This window comes from Oncorhynchus mykiss, chromosome 18 (assembly GCF_057628025.1).
Source record: "Oncorhynchus mykiss isolate SJ-2025 chromosome 18, ASM5762802v1, whole genome shotgun sequence".
Classification (NCBI taxonomy): Eukaryota; Metazoa; Chordata; class Actinopteri; order Salmoniformes; family Salmonidae; genus Oncorhynchus; species Oncorhynchus mykiss.
The window spans coordinates 71,464,178-71,481,787 of record NC_143039.1 but is presented as its reverse complement, the minus strand read 5'-3'; positions in this window follow the sequence as shown (position 1 = coordinate 71,481,787).

Sequence of the window (17,610 nt, the reverse complement as noted above, 5' to 3'; positions counted from 1 at the left end):
TTATGAAGAGAACATACGTTATGAAGAGAACATATGTTATGAAGAGAACATACATTATGAAGATAACATACATTATGAAGAGAACATATGTTATGAAGAGAACATACATTATGAAGAGAACATACGTTATGAAGAGAACATACGTTATGAAGAGAACACACGTTATGAAGAGAACATACATTATGAAGAGAACATACTTTAAAATGTATATTTCAAAATGATTTGACCGATTTCTATTCTACTTTCAACAGTGTATGGTGTCTCATATAGGATTCTAATCCATTAATTTAGAGCACTGTTTTCCCACATGTTTGACGTGATTAACTCCTCCAGAGTATCTCTAGGGAGCATAGTGCTCTCCTTTGTTTCATCTCATTTCCTCTCCTCCACACACACACACACACACACACACACGCACGCACACACACACACACACACACACACACACACACACACACACACACACACACACACACACACACACACACACACTCCCCCTACCTCCTCCCCCCAACCCACACACATACACACACACACACCGTAGACACACGGAGACAGCTCTCCAATCAGTACACAGGTGTTGGCGATTATCCACTCACTCATCTGGGTAAGTGAGACACCTGCTGCCGTCCCCCAGAAGGCCAGTCCACCTGGAATACTGCCGTCCCCACTATCCCCTGGGTGTGTCTGCCCAAGTACATCATCAGGAGACTGCTATCCATGGCTGCGTCCATCATCAGGAGACTGCTATCCATGGCTGCGTCCATCATCAGGAGACTGCTATCCATGGCTGCGTCCATCATCAGGAGACTGCCATCCTTGGCTGCGTGCGTCCCTATTGTGGGGGAAAATGTATTATTCGCATGACTTTAATTGATAGGTATGTACAATCCTCTTACTCTGGTTGTGTAAATTGTTGTTTTCACAAAACTCTGTACCCTAATCCACCACAGCTGTGCATATTCCGTGTTCTCACCCCCACCCTCTGTACTCTGAAACTCGTCTGTTCCCGAACAGTCTCTCCTCATCTCTATTCTAAGAACAAACAGTTCTTAGTACACACATGAGAACACAGAGGACTCTGAATATTTGGTCACCTCATCCAGTAGATATGTGTTGGTTGGACACATTGAGACAGTTGTGGTGGAACCAGACATGACTAAGCATTTATAGGTCTACTCTATAAGACCTCTGTTTGTTTCTGTTTTTCAGAGCTCTTACGGGGCGGTTTGTCGACCAGCTTCATTATTGAAATTATTAATCGATATCAAATAAAGATTGATTGTCTGAAGAATTATACAAGTCTCTCTCCCTTGATTAGAATTTCCACAACACTATTCCCTATTTAGTGCACTACTTTAACAGGTACCCTATTCCATATTTAGTGCACTTCTTTAGACCGGGACCCAAAGGGAATAGGGTGAGATTTGGGATGCATTCCATGAATATGGAGAAGGGATGGTGATGTTAACAGGGATGGTGATGTTAACAGGGTGGGGAGGTTAATGTGGATGGTGATGTTAATGTGGATGGTGATGTTAACAGGGATGGGGATGTTAACAGGGTGGTGGTGTTAACAGGGATGGGGATGTTAACAGGGATGGGGATATTAACAGGGATGGGGATATTAACAGGGATGGGGATATTAACAGGGATGGGGATGTTAACAGGGATGGGGATGTTAACAGGGTGGTGGTGTTAACAGGGATGGGGATATTAACAGGGATGGGGATGTTAACAGAGACGGGGATATTAACAGGGATGGGGATATTAACAGGGATGGGGATGTTAACAGGGATGGGGATGTTAACAGGGTGGTGGTGTTAACAGGGATGGGGATGTTAACAGGGATGGTGATGTTAACAGGGTGGTGATGTTAATGTGGATGGGGATGTTAACAGGGATGGTGATGTTAACAGGATGGTGATGTTAACAGGGTGGTGATGTAAACATGGATGGGGATGTTAACAGGGATGGTGATGTTAACAGGGTGGTGATGTTAATGTGGATGGCGATGTTAACAGGGATGGGGATGTTAACAGGCATGGTGATGTTAACAGGGATGGTGATGTTAACAGGGATGGTGATGTTAACAGGGATGGTGATGTTAATGTGGATGGTGATGTTAACAGGGATGGGGATGTTAACAGGCATGGTGATGTTAACAGGGATGGTGATGTTAATGTGGATGGGGATGTTAACAGGGATGGGGATGTTAACAGGGATGGGGATGTTAACAGGGATGGGGATGTTAACAGGGTGGGGATGTTAACAGGGATGGGGATGTTAACAGGGATGGGGATGTTAACAGGCATGGTGATGTTAACAGGGATGATGATGTTAATGTGGATGGGGATGTTAACAGGGATGATGATGTTAATGTGGATGGGGATGTTAACAGGGATGGGGATGTTAACAGGGTGGTGATGTTAATGTGGATGGTGATGTTAACAGGGAGGGTGGTGTTAACAGGGATGGTGATGTTAACAGGGAGGTGGTGTTAACAGGGATGGGAATGTTAACAGGGATGGTGATGTTAACAGGGATGGTGATGTTAACAGGGATGGGGATGTTAACAGGGATGGGGATGTTAATAGAGTGGGGATGTTAACAGGGATGGGGATGTTAACAGGGATGGGGATGTTAACAGGGATGGGGATGTTAACAGGGATGGGGATGTTAACAGGGTGGGGATGTTAACAGGGTGGTGATGTTAACAGGGTGGGAATGTTAACAGGGATGGTGATGTTAATGTGGATGGGGATGTTAACAGGGTGGTGATGTTAACAGGGTGGGGATGTTAACAGGGATGGTGATGTTAATGTGGATGGGGATGTTAACAGGGATGGGGATGTTAACAGGGTGGGGATGTTAACTGGGATGGTGATGTTAACATGATGGGGATGTTAACTGGATGGTGATGTTAACAGGGATGGGGATGTTAACATGGATGGTGATGTTAACAGGATGGGGATGTTAACAGTGATGGGGATGTTAACAGGGATGGGGATGTTAACAGAGATGGGGATGTTAACAGGGTGGTGATGTTAACAGGGATGGGGATGTTAACAGGGATGGGGATGTTAACAGAGATGGGGATGTTAACAGGGATGGTGATGTTAACAGGATGGGGATGTTAACAGGGATGGGGATGTTAACAGGGATGGGGATGTTAACAGGGATGGGGATGTTAACAGGATGGGTATGTTAACAGGGTGGTGATGTTAATGTGGATGGGGATGTTAACAGGGATTGTGATGTTAACAGGGATGGGGATGTTAACAGGGATGGGGATATTAACAGGGTGGTGATGTTAACAGGATGTTGATGTTAACAGGATGGGGATGTTAACAGGATGGGTATGTTAACAGGGATGGTGATGTTAACATGGATGGTGATGTTAACATGGATGGTGATGTTAACAGGGATGGGGATGTTAACAGGGATGGTGATGTTAACAGGGATGGTGATGTTAACAGGGATGGTGATGTTAACAGGGATGGTGATGTTAACAGAATGGGGATGTTAACAGGGATGGTGATGTTAACAGGATGTTGATGTTAACAGGATGGTGATGTTAACAGGATGGTGATGTTAACAGGATGGTGATGTTAACAGGATGGTGATGTTAACAGGATGGGGATGTTAACAGGATGGGGATGTTAACAGGATGGGGATGTTAACAGGATGTTGATGTTAACATGATGTTGATGTTAACAGGATGGTGATGTTAACAGGATGGTGATGTTAACAGGATGGGGATGTTAACAGGATGGGGATGTTAACAGGATGGTGATGTTAACAGGATGTTGATGTTAACAGGATGGTGATGTTAACAGGATGGTGATGTTAACAGGATGGTGATGTTAACAGGATGGGGATGTTAACAGGATGGGGATGTTAACAGGATGGGGATGTTAACAGGATGGGGATGTTAACAGGATGGGGATGTTAACATGATGGTGATGTTAACAGGATGGGGATGTTAACAGGATGGGAATGTTAACAGGATGGTGATGTTAACAGTATGGTGATGTTAACAGGATGGGAATGTTAACAGGATGGGGATGTTAACAGGATGGGGATGTTAACAGGATGGGGATGTTAACAGGATGGGGATGTTAACAGGATGGTGATGTTAACAGTATGGTGATGTTAACAGGATGGGAATGTTAACAGGATGGGGATGTTAACAGGATGGGGATGTTAACAGTATGGTGATGTTAACAGGATGGGAATGTTAACAGGATGGTGATGTTAACAGTATGGTGATGTTAACAGGATGGGAATGTTAACAGGATGGGGATGTTAACAGGATGGGGATATTAACAGGATGGGGATGTTAACAGGATGGTGATGTTAACAGGATGTTGATGTTAACAGGATGGGAATGTTAACAGGATGGGGATGTTAACAGTATGGTGATGTTAACAGGATGGGGGACGGATCTATCTTTAGTATTTGTCTGTTCACCAGCACCATGTATTTGTTTTGTGTGACTCAGCAACAGAGAGGATGGATGAAACGCTGCCTCTTCATTTCCTGAGTGGTTCGAGCACCACGGGATGACTAATACATAGTTGAATATGAACAGAAATGCTGCAAACTTCAGTCATTGTATTACCTCTGTAAAGTAAATTTGTATTTAGAATGCCAGAGCCTCTCGTTTTGGACCTTTCGGGAAGAGTAGATCCACATTCTTTACAGATTGAATGTGATGGATCTGTGAAGAAACATTGCAAACTTTCATAGCCTCTATAAAGTGCACTGAATAGGCAGCCATGGCCGCTCATTCTTCACCTCTCTGATTCAGAGGGGTTGGGTTAAATGTGTAAGACACATTTCAGGTGAATGCATTCAGTTGTGCAACTGACTAGGTATCCCCCTTTCCTTCCTTTTGGATGTGTCCACTCTGTCATAATATAGGAATACGGATGCTTTTAAGCATAACAACTTTCAGTCATGCATGCATACGTTATATCTCACGGGTGGTCGCGGGAATCAATCCCACTATCCTGGCGTTGCAAGAGCCATGCTCTACCAACTGAGCTACAGAGGACCATGGCTCATAGTGGATCATAGTATCCGTCTCTCTCTTGTCCTCTGATCTGGACTTGTTAGTACCTTGAGGCATTGTCCATCCGGTGACGTTGACATCCTTCTGTGTTGACACATTTGTCAAATGTTCCCAGAAAACTTGCCTCATCTGATGAGACTTATGGGTGTCGAGGGGAAGACATTTTATGTGACACGCCGTCGGCATCGCCAGGACAGAGCTTCTTTCTGACACCTGCTCACATTTAGCTCAGTCACGGTAAATCACATCAGCATTGTGAGCTGGTAGACAGGGCATGCTCTTTCTGTCCCCTCTCATTTCTCAAAGCAAAGAGCATGACAAGTACTTCAGTGGGATATTCCTACGTCATATAACTTTATCTCTCTTTCACTATGTTCTCCCTCCCTCCCTCCCTCGCCTCTCTTTCTGAATATCTCTTTTCACTTTCCCTCCTTTCCTCCTTCCCTCCTTCCCTCCTTCCCTCCCTCCCTCGCTCGCTCCCTCGCTCGCTCCCTCGCTCCCTCCCTCTCTTGCCTCTCTTTCTGAATATCTATTTTCAGCTTCCCTGCTTCCCTCTCTCCTTACCTCCTTACCTCCTTCCCTCCTTCCCTCCCTCCCTCACTCCCTCTCTTGCCTCTCTTTCTGAATATCTATTTTCAGCTTCCCTCCCTCTCAGATTGAATCTCATGTAATTCCCTATACTCATTCAAATGGATTCTCAGTATGTCCTCCTAGCAGCATTTGAGTTGACATGAAAGCTACAAGACTGAGGAGTTGACATGGAAGCTACAAGACCGAGGAGTTGACATGGAAACTACAAGACCGAGGAGTTGACATGGAAGCTATGGGACAGAGGACTGGATGGATGAAAGCTCCGCAACAGAACAGTGGATGGATGAACGCTCCGCAACAGAACAGTGGATTGGTAAAATGGAAGATGGATCTCACGTTAGAACTGACACCACTGGTCTTTATCTGTTCTCCCATTGGTTCCTCCAGGCATGCATAGATGCATGCTGCTTTGAGATAACCAATCATTCAGCTAAAATGTCTCACTGGATCTGCCCCTCTGAAGCGAGCCAGTCTGTGCTCGGAATTTCCTGTGTTTCATGTATTTCAAATAAAGAGAATGAGAGCGGTACTTTTGTGAAAATATTATAGTAGGCCTAATGTAGCTATCGCTTACCTCCATACGTGGGCATACATTCAAAACGGGTCTCTATGGGTGATATGCATATGTAGGATCTTAATTTGAGCCAGTTTGCTACAGCAGGAACATTTTCATGCAGCAACAGGAAATGTGAATTCTTATGTGGATTATAATTAATGGATGATTAATGGTTGATTAATCTTTCATTGGGGCAAATCAAGTCTGAGTTTTCAAAGTGGAAATTATAAACTTTAACAAGCCTTTTTAAAATCTGAAATAAACTACAAGTTAGCAATTCCTGCTGTGCAGGAACATTTTCCGCAGTAAAATGAAAGTAATCAAATTCAGATCCAACATCTGTACTATTTGAAGACAGATTGACTTACTTCATAAATACATCCACACCTATTGTTATTATCAATGGCTGAAAGAATGAAGACAAGATTAAAGGTCATGGTTGGAATTAACTTGACATTTGCTGAAATTCCACAACTAATAAGAACACACTGAGAGCTGACAGGAACTTAACATATTGGGAGTAAACATCATAAATTCAGCTTGTCATATAGAAAGCTGAACCTTCAACAAAGAAACATTATTCTAATAGTAACCCATAGCTATATACAGTACACACCTTATGACATCTCTATTCTGCTCATAGGCTATACAGTAGTTAATTATCAAATCAAATCAAATTTTATTTGTCACATACACATGGTTAGCAGATGTTAATGCGAGTGTAGGGAAATGCTTGTGCTTCTAGTTCCGACAATGCAGTAATAACCAACAAGTAATCTAGCTAACAATTCCAAAACTACTACCTTATAGACACAAGTGTAAAGGGATAAAGAAAATGTACATAAAGATATATGAATGAGTGATGGTACAGAACGGCATAGGCAAGATACAGACACTTATAATATGGTAGCATCCTGCTATACAAAGAATAGATGGTCAAAGTCCTTCTCTACACAAGAGAGATTGATAGGGATGAAGCCTGAGGGCTGTATGACAATCACACTTCCTGGTAGGATGGTAAAGAGGTAGACCTATCGACCTTGATCAGCAGGTTCCCTGAGGGCTGTATGACAATCACACTTCCTGGTAGGATTGTAAAGAGGTAGACCTATCGACCTTGATCAGCAGGTTCCCTGAGGGCTGTATGACAATCACACTTCCTGGTAGGCTGGTAAAGAGGTAGACCTATCGACCTTGATCAGCAGGTTCCCTGAGGGCTGTATGACAATCATACTTCCTGGTAGGATTGTAAAGAGGTAGACCTATCGACCTTGATCAGCAGGTTCCCTGAGGGCTGTATGACAATCACACTTCCTGGTAGGATGGTAAAGAGGTAGACCTATCGACCTTGATCAGCAGGTTCCCTGAGGGCTGTATGACAATCATACTTCCTGGTAGGATTGTAAAGAGGTAGACCTATCGACCTTGATCAGCAGGTTCCCTGAGGGCTGTATGACAATCATACTTCCTGGTAGGATGGTAAAGAGGTAGACCAATCGACCTTGAACAGCAGGTTCCCTGAGGGCTGTATGACAATCACACTTCCTGGTAGGATGGTAAAGAGGTAGACCTATCGACCTTGATCAACAGGTTCCCTGAGAGCTGTTCAGATGTTCAAGACAGCTTGATTATATCTGACTGGCTACCCTGACTGTTATTTTCTTGTGCTCTCTGATACTGTGTGTCCTCTTTTCCTTTAAGACGTTCTTACACTTCTATTCCCCATAATGGTTCAGAAATGAAAGTAGCCTAGTGGTTAGAGCGTTGTGCCAAGTAACCGAAAAGTTGCTGGATCGAATCCCCGAGCTGACAAGGTAAAAAATCTGTCGTTTTTCCCCTGAGCAAGGCAGTTAACCCACTGTTCCCCTGAACAAGGCAGTTAACCCACTGTTCCCCTGAACAAGGCAGTTAACCCACTGTTCCCCTGAGCGAGGCAGTTAACCCACTGTTCCCCTGAGCAAGGCAGTTAACCCACTGTTCCCCTGAGCAAGGCAGTTAACCCACTGTTCCCCTGAGCAAGGCAGTTAACCCACTGTTCCCCTGAGCAAGACAGTTAACCCACTGTTCCCCTGAGCAAGGCAGTTAACCCACTGTTCCCCTGAACAAGGCAGTTAACCCACTGTTCCCCTGAACAAGGCAGTTAACCCACTGTTCCCCTGAACAAGGCAGTTAACCCACTGTTGCACTGAGCAAAGCAGTTAACCCACTGTTCCCCTGAACAAGGCAGTTAACCCACTGTTCCCCTGAGCAAGGCAGTTAACCCACTGATCCTCTGAGCAAGGCAGTTAACCCACCGTTCCCCTGAGCAAGGCAGTTAACCCACTGTTCCCCTGAACAAGGCAGTTAACCCACTGTTCCCCGGGCCCTGAAGACGTGGATTTCGGCTAAAGCAGCCCCCCCCCCCCCACCTCTCTGATTCAGAGGGGTTGGGTTAAATGAGGAAGACACATTTCAGTTGAAGGCATTCATTTGTACAACTGACTAGGTAACCCCCTTTCTCTACAGCCAGTCTGATGAGAGATTAATGGACAGACTGTCAGTACAGCCAGTCAACTGACTAGGTATGCCCCTTTCCCTTCCCTAAATTGGGGTATTTCTGTCTCACCCATGCTTGATGTAGAGGTGGTAGATACTTGATTGTCTTTAACGCCATTGGGACATAAGGCTACAATTACACATTTGTCTTAGAATAAGTATCACATTAAACTTATGGTAGAGCTATTTTTCATGTGACATATTGTGATTACCTTGGTTGGCCTGACAAGAGAACAGACAGGAAACCATCTTTATTCACTTGTTTCTTCTCATCAATTCCTATTTTCCCTCTGCCAGCCATCCATCCTCTTCTTTCTGTCTCTCTGTCTCTCTCTCTGTCTCTCTGTCTCTCTGTCTCTCTGTCTCGCTGTCTCTATGTCTCTATGTCTCTCTGTCTCTCTGTCTCTCTGTCTGTCTGTCTGTCTCTCTGTCTCTATGTCTCTCTGTCTCTCTGTCTCTCTGTCTCTATGTCTCTCTGTCTCTCTGTCTCTCTGTCTCTCTGTCTCGCTGTCTCTATGTCTCTATGTCTCTCTGTCTCTCTGTCTCTCTGTCTCTCTGTCGGTCTCTCTGTCTGTCTGTCTGTCTCTCTGTCTCTATGTCTCTCTGTCTCTCTGTCTCTCTGTCTCTATATCTCTCTGTCTCTCTGTCTCTCTGTCTCTCTGTCGGTCTCTCTGTCGGTCTCTCTGTCTGTCTGTCTGTCTCTCTGTCTCTCTGTCTCTATGTCTCTATATCTCTCTGTCTCTGTCTCTCTGTCTCTCTGTCGGTCTCTCTGTCTGTCTGTCTGTCTCTCTGTCTCTCTGTCTCTCTGTCTCTCTGTCTCTCTGTCTCTCTGTCTCTCTGTCTCTCTGTCTCTCTGTCTCTGTCTGTCTCTCTGTCTGTCTGTCTGTCTCTCTGTCTGTCTGTCTCTCTGTCTGTCTCTCTGTCTCTCTGTCTCTCTGTCTCTCTGTCTGTCTGTCTCTCTGTCTGTATGTCTGTCTCTCTGTCTCTCTGTCTCTCTGTCTCTCTGTCTGTCTGTAGCTAATAGGCAACCCCCCCACAGTGTGAAGACTCTTAATGAATGACGCTATGCGCATCACATTCATTAGATGTGATTGGTTTGTTAGGGGCCAGGCCAGTTTCATAATGGCTTTTCTAATGAATATTCCAACACCATTTCTTGGCTCGACGTTGCCCACTGGCGACGACACTCACTTCCACTAAGCCGGGAGGACAAAGCCAAGTTGTTTAACAGATTGCAGAGCTTGGCCGGTGCACTGAATGTCATAGTGAGGAATCCACACAAACAGTGTTCGACTACTTTGGACTGACATGTCTCATTTTGCTCACATTCCCACACACAGAGAGGAAAGGGAAGTCTGGTCCACTCACTGATGTTCTGATGTTCTTTTATGACACCTCCTGACTGTGCAGAGCAAACTGGGGGGGGGGGGGGGGGGGGGGGTATTTGGGTGTCATGGGAACGTGTCTGTACATGCTAACATGTGCATGCCTGTTTCCCTGTCTGTCTGCCTGTCTGTATGTCTGTCTTCCTACTTAGGTGCATTTTGGCTAGAGGAAGTTATAAGTCTTACTTCCAGGGAAAATGTCTGTCTATCAGGAGTCCCTGTCTCTCCTAATGTCCATCCCCACTGAGCAGGGAGATACACCTGTCTTTCCTAATGTCCATCCCCACTGAGCAGGGAGATACACCTGTCTTTCCTAATGTCCATCCCCACTGAGCAGGGAGATACACCTGTCTCTCCTAATGTCCATCCCCACTGAGCAGGGAGAAACACCTGTCTCTCCTAATGTCCATCCCCACTGAGCAGGGAGAAACACCTGTCTCTCCTAATGTCCATCCCCACTGAGCAGGGAGAAACACCTGTCTATCCTAATGTCCATCCCCACTGAGCAGGGAGATACACCTGTCTTTCCTAATGTCCATCCCCACTGAGCAGGGAGAAACACCTGTCTCTCCTAATGTCCATCCACACTGAGCAGGGAGATACACCTGTCTTTCCTAATGTCCATCCCCACTGAGCAGGGAGAAACCATGCAAAGGAGCACAGGACAGGAGGTGGTGATGGAGGTGACAGAGGCGGAGGCAGAGGAGGCTATGGTGGTAGTAGGAATGGTGGTGGTGGAGATGGTGGAAGTGGAGGTGGTGGTGGAGGGGAGGCGGTGGCGGTGGAGGGGGTGGTGGAGGGGGTGGTGGTGGAGATGGAGATGGTGGAGGTGGAGATGGTGGTTGAGGGGGTTGGTGGAGGAGGGGGTGGTGGTGGAGATGGTGGAGGGGGTGGTGGTGGAGATGGTGGAGGAGGTGGTGGAGGGGGCGGTGGTGGAGGTAGAGGTAGTGGAGGTGGAACTGGTACTGCTGTTGGTGGGGAACTCCCACGGCTAGCACTGCATTCCAATGACATTATAAGCACGGAGTACAACAATACAAAACGTGCCCCCCAGGTTACCATCATTGCCGGCAGGAGACGCGGTTCTTTTCAAGTAGCAAAACTTTAGATATGTCTTGTGAAATAATATTTCAGGTCTGGGTTAAAGCTCATAGATGTTGATATAAAAAGTAATAGCATTTCACACATTTAACTTGACAGTGCCTAATTGCTATGGGGGAAATTGTCATATTGTCACCATGGTTAATTCTGTTTATTTCTAAGACAGAGGTAGACCCAATCTGATCTATTATGTTCAATCAAGGTCAATCAAGGTCAATCAAGGTCAATCAAGGTCAATCAAGGTCAATCAAGGTCAATCAAGCACAGCTGAACTATTTGAAAGAAAAGTATTTTAATACGGTAAAAGCTCAGCTTATCAATCAAAGCAAGTTGATGACATGTGACTGTTTCAGACAGTATACAGGTGGCATGTGGCAGTATCCAATAAGACAGTGACGAGCTAAAAACACATTTGATTATGGAGAAGATGGAGAATTTCCAGGTGCTCTCAGTGCATCTTCAAGCCTGTCTGTCAGGGTTTCACTCAAAAAGGCATCATCGTAAACATTGTTACTCTGTTATGAAAGTGCTCTTTCTTGAAAACGTATTGCTCTCATTGTCCCCATGGGGAAATGTTGTTGTAGGGTCATGTACACATTTAAAGTGGCGTTTAAATACAAAAACAAATTGACAATACAACTTTCATAACAGTTACATATCAATAAAAAGAGATTTGCCTGCTGGCCTTACTGGGTGGAGAGGAACATTATCCTGCTGGCCTTACTGGGTGGATAGGAACAGTAGCCTGCTGGCCTTACTGGGTGGAGAGGAACATTATCCTGCTGGCCTTACTGGGTGGATAGGAACAGTAGCCTGCTGGCCTTACTGGGTGGAGAGGAACAGTAGCCTGCTGGCCTTACTGGGTGGAGAGGAACATTAGCCTGCTGGCCTTACTGGGTGGAGAGGAACATTAGCCTGCTGGCCTTACTGGGTGGAGAGGAACAGTAGCCTGCTGGCCTTACTGGGTGGAGAGGAACAGTAGCCTGCTGGCCTTACTGGGTGGAGAGGAACATTAGCCTGCTGGCCTTACTGGGTGGAGAGGAACAGTAGCCTGCTGGCCTTACTGGGTGGAGAGGAACATTAGCCTGCTGGCCTTACTGGGTGGAGAGGAACATTATCCTGCTGGCCTTACTGGGTGGATAGGAACAGTAGCCTGCTGGCCTTACTGGGTGGAGAGGAACAGTAGCCTGCTGGCCTTGCTGGGTGGAGAGGAACATTAGCCTGCTGGCCTTACTGGGTGGAGAGGAACATTAGCCTGCTGGCCTTACTGGGTGGAGAGGAACATTATCCTGCTGGCCTTACTGGGTGGATAGGAACAGTAGCCTGCTGGCCTTACTGGGTGGATAGGAACAGTAGCCTGCTGGCCTTACTGGGTGGAGAGGAACATTAGCCTGCTGGCCTTACTGGGTGGAGAGGAACATTAGCCTGCTGGCCTTACTGGGTGGAGAGGAACATTATCCTGCTGGCCTTACTGGGTGGAGAGGAACATTAGCCTGCTGGCCTTACTGGGTGGAGAGGAACAGTAGCCTGCTGGCCTTACTGGGTGGAGAGGAACATTAGCCTGCTGGCCTTACTGGGTGGAGAGGAACATTATCCTGCTGGCCTTACTGGGTGGATAGGAACAGTAGCCTGCTGGCCTTACTGGGTGGAGAGGAACATTAGCCTGCTGGCCTTACTGAGTGGAGAGGAGCATTATCCTGCTGGCCTTACTGGGTGGAGAGGAACATTAGCCTGCTGGCCTTACTGAGTGGAGAGGAACATTATCCTGCTGGCCTTACTGGGTGGAGAGGAACATTAGCCTGCTGGCCTTACTGGGTGGAGAGGAACATTAGCCTGCTGGCCTTACTGGGTGGAGAGGAACATTATCCTGCTGGCCTTACTGGGTGGAGAGGAACATTAGCCTGCTGGCCTTACTGAGTGGAGAGGAACATTATCCTGCTGGCCTTACTGGGTGGAGAGGAACATTAGCCTGCTGGCCTTACTGGGTGGAGAGGAACATTAGCCTGCTGGCCTTACTGGGTGGATAGGAACAGTAGCCTGCTGGCCTTACTGGGTGGATAGGAACATTAGCCTGCTGGCCTTACTGGGTGGAGAGGAACATTAGCCTGCTGGCCTTACTGAGTGGATAGGAACATTAGCCTGCTGGCCGTACTGGGTGGAGAGGAACATTAGCTTGCTGGCCTTACTGGGTGGAGAGGAACATTAGCCTGCTGGCCTTACTGGGTGGATAGGAACATTAGCCTGCTGGCCTTACTGGGTGGATAGGAACATTATCCTGCTGGCCTTACTGGGTGGAGAGGAACATTAGCCTGCTGGCCTTACTGGGTGGATAGGGACATTAGTCCAAGCTATTTAGGAGGTATATCACACCTGGCACAAATTATTTTCTAGGTCTATTTTTCCTGCCGAAGGGTGCCCTATACCTGCCCAGAGGCGAGTCCGGGTACAGGGGGCCCTGACCTTAAAGATCTCATCCAGGCCAGTCTGTTTGACTCCAAGTACCTTGCTTGCTGTGGTGATAATCACATTCTGCAGCGATACGCCATCCCACCTGGTTTGCGCTTAGTGGCACCATCATTTTTTTTTTTTTTTTTTTTTTTTTTTTTTTTTCCATCATAAATGGCCAACAGTTTTATTCAATTCAGATTTGGGGATTCTTCAAACGAGATGTAAATGCACAATCTCACACATGTTTTATAACAGTTTGTTGTGTTATCCATTAAAAAGTTATATAGATAGGCCACCCGAGTGGCACAGCGGTCTAAGGCACTCTATTGCAGTGCTTGAGGCGTCACTACAGACCTGGGTTTGATCCTGGGCTGTGTCATTACCGGCTGTGATTGTGAGTCCCATTGGGCGGCGCACTATTGGCCCAGCGTCGTTTGGGTTAGTGGAGGGTTTGGCCCAGCGTCGTTTGGGTTAGTGGAGGGTTTGGCCCAGCGTCGTTTGGGTTAGTGGAGGTTTTGGCCCAGCGTTGTTTGGGTTAGTGGAGGGTTTGGCCCAGCGTTGTTTGGGTTAGTGGAGGGTTTGGCCAGGGGGGCCTTTACTTGGCTCATCACTCTCTAACGACTCTTTGTGGTGGCCATGCACCTGCAGGCAGTCGTCAGATGGACGGTGTTTCCAACGACACATTTTAGCGGCTGGCTTCTGGGTTAAGCGGGCAGGTGTTAAGAAGTGCAGTTTGGTGGGTCATGTTTCAGAGGACACGTGACTCGACCTTTGCCTCTCCGGAGTCTTTAGGGGAGTTGCAACGATGAGACAAGATCGCAATTGGATATCATGAAATTGGGGAATAAAAAGAGGGTCTTAAAGTTTTTTTTTGATATTTTTTTTATACAAATTGCCATATAGATAATAGATCTGGTGTCTCACTGAAAATGTGACAGCAGAAATATTGTATGGCCTAAATATGACCTATTGTACTGTAAACCTGCATATTTTCAAAGCTGGTATTTTCTTTTCTCAAAATACAGTATTGCAACGTATAAAGGTCTGTCCTTATCAACATGCTTTCAGAGTTTACCCCATATTCAATCATTGATACAGAATTAAATTTGTAGTACGTTCTTACACTTAATTACCTCTGCGTAGGAATTCAGTCTGGCTTTTTCCACAGTTGGATTCCCACCCATTTACCCCATTTACCCCAGTCTGCCTTTCTCATTGCCGTCCTCCCTCCGGAGCGAACAAATGAACAAACGTATGGACAACACCGTACAGCCTAATATTTCACTAATCTGATCTGTCATTTGCATAGCTGTAGGCGAGAGTGAGTTTAGACACATGAATCTGTCAACAGACTGGTGACTGCTCCATCACCAAGCTGCATCCTTTAGTGATGAGCTTGTCTAATTCTACCACTGCAGGCTTAAGGACATGTTTGGTGGCTACTGCCTAATGTGGCCTCTCAACGTCACACCCCAGAGGACATCAAACAAAGTGTTAACAGAGGGAAAGTCCTGGGATATGTTAATTAGTAGGCAAGAACAGAGGAAAATGTTTTGAAGCGGAGTTAAACAGAGGAGGTAGAAAGTATTGCTTGAGGATGATCAATAAATTCTCTTTTTTTTTACAGTTGAAAATGTCATGTTACTGTTTATGATAGTGTTATGCTAGATTCTAACCTGATCTGCCTGACAAAAGTTGAATGTAAATGCTTCACAAAACCTGCTATTGTTGGCAACAGATGTTGTGTACATTAGTTTGATCCCTACTAACACCAATGTGCCTAACCAACGCATTGCTTATCTGTTCTCTTTCATGCTTCAGTTGAACATGCTGTTAAAAATGTTACCTTTTCTAGGCAACATACAGTATATAGCTAATCAAATATCTACGACTTCAAAAATACACATCTCTATTGAATTATATAGTTTCAATAAACAGAATTCCATTGGCAGAACTCAACTCTTCTCGCCTACTGGAACTCTAACATGTATGGACCTCAGTCAGAGAGGGGAGCTGCTGTTGGTCGTTTCAGGTTAGGGGACATCACCAGAGAGGGGAGCTGCTGTTGGTCGTTTCAGGTTAGGGGACATCACCAGAGAGGGGAGCTGCTGTTGGTCGTTTCAGGTTAGGGGACATCACCAGAGAGGGGAGCTGCTGTTGGTCATTTTAGGTTAGGGGACATCACCAGAGAGGGGAGCTGCTGTTGGTCGTTTCAGGTTAGGGGACATCACCAGAGAGGGGAGCTGGTGTTGGTCGTTTTAGGTTAGGGGACATCACCAGAGAGGGGAGCTGGTGTTGGTCGTTTCATGTTAGGGGACATCACCAGAGAGGGGATATGCTGTTGGTCGTTTTAGGTTAGGGGACATCACCAGAGAGGGGAGCTGCTGTTGGTCGTTTTAGGTTAGGGGACATCACCAGAGAGGGGAGCTGGTGTTGGTAGTTTTAGGTTAGGGGACATCACCAGAGAGGGGAGCTGCTGTTGGTCGTTTCAGGTTAGGGGACATCCGTATTTCTCCACATGGTATGATTATTAAATTCATCTGACAGTCTCCCCATGGCTATGGTACAGTATATGTGGCTCTCCTCCAGCTGCCCTTCAATGCATGGTTACTTGGGTCTGATTTTATGCAATATATATATATTTTTAATAAATGATAGATTCAAAACCTAGAATGATTTAAGCCCCTTCTCGCAAAAGTGGAAAATCTAATGGGAACACACTTGCCTCCTCCTTGGATTTGGAAATGAGAGACTCGGTGGCTCTCACATAGCCTAGTCATTCAAACCATGTTCCCCCATCATAATCATCACTCATCATAATCACTGGAGCCTTTGGGTTTCTCCAAACAGCATCCATTTGCAAGAATTCAGAACTTAACTTTGAATGGAAGTTTTGTTGTATCCCAGTCTGTATCCAAGTTTAATGGGTCAAACATGATAAATATGATGTACGAGGCTCCTCCAATCAAGACAACATAATAAAACTGGAAAACATCAATGTCATTCAGTGTAAAAAAGAATCAAACAGATTTATCTTCATTCCCTCCTCATTCCTTGATGCACGAGAGGACTTGTTCCCGGTGGAGTAGATTGACACACCCGTGCATCACACTGTGACCTCATTTTGAATATTGAATATCTCGCTGTGTGTTTATGATAGAGAATTGTGGTTTCTTGTAGTGGCTGCAGCTCAATCCCCTCTTTCCTCCAATCTAAAGTGAGCACATATTCCATGACATGGGGCTTGTGAAAAGTGGTATTTTTTCTACACGAGAGGATCCAGACAAGAACATTTTCAAGACATCGTTTCTAAAGCCCAAAACCCATGTTAGCTACAAACTAATGTCACCAATATGAAAAGGGGAGACTCTCACACACAACAGTTGGGGTTCTACGACATCCACAAGCTTTACAGCAGTCGTCTGAACTCTTTGTCATAGATGTCATTTCGAAGAGGTCTTCTCACAAAACCGACTGTCCAGACCAAACCGTTGGAGCTACTTAGGTGATAATGCCTGTGAGCCGGTGTTTGGAGGATATATTGGCATGAGTCTGGGGCCGGCGAACCGTGACAATATAATGTATCCTCCAAACACTGGCTTAGATGATATCACTTAATACAGTGACTGACATTTCATTAAAAACTTTCTTTTTATGCCATTTAATTTCACCCTTCCACAAGATATATTCCCAACACAAAGGGTTGCTACCTACCCAAGCCGTCTGGTTGTTTGTTTTATCGGTTCGCTTGCCAGAGACGCGACCCAGTTGTTAAGTATTTTTGTTCTAAATCTACGGACGTGACCAAGTCATTCATTCTAAATGTTCTGCTGCAACGATGTCTGGAAACATTCTTGTCCCTTGCTTGCTAGCTAGCTAGCCAACTTCAGCTAACACAGTCACGTCAAACAGTGCAG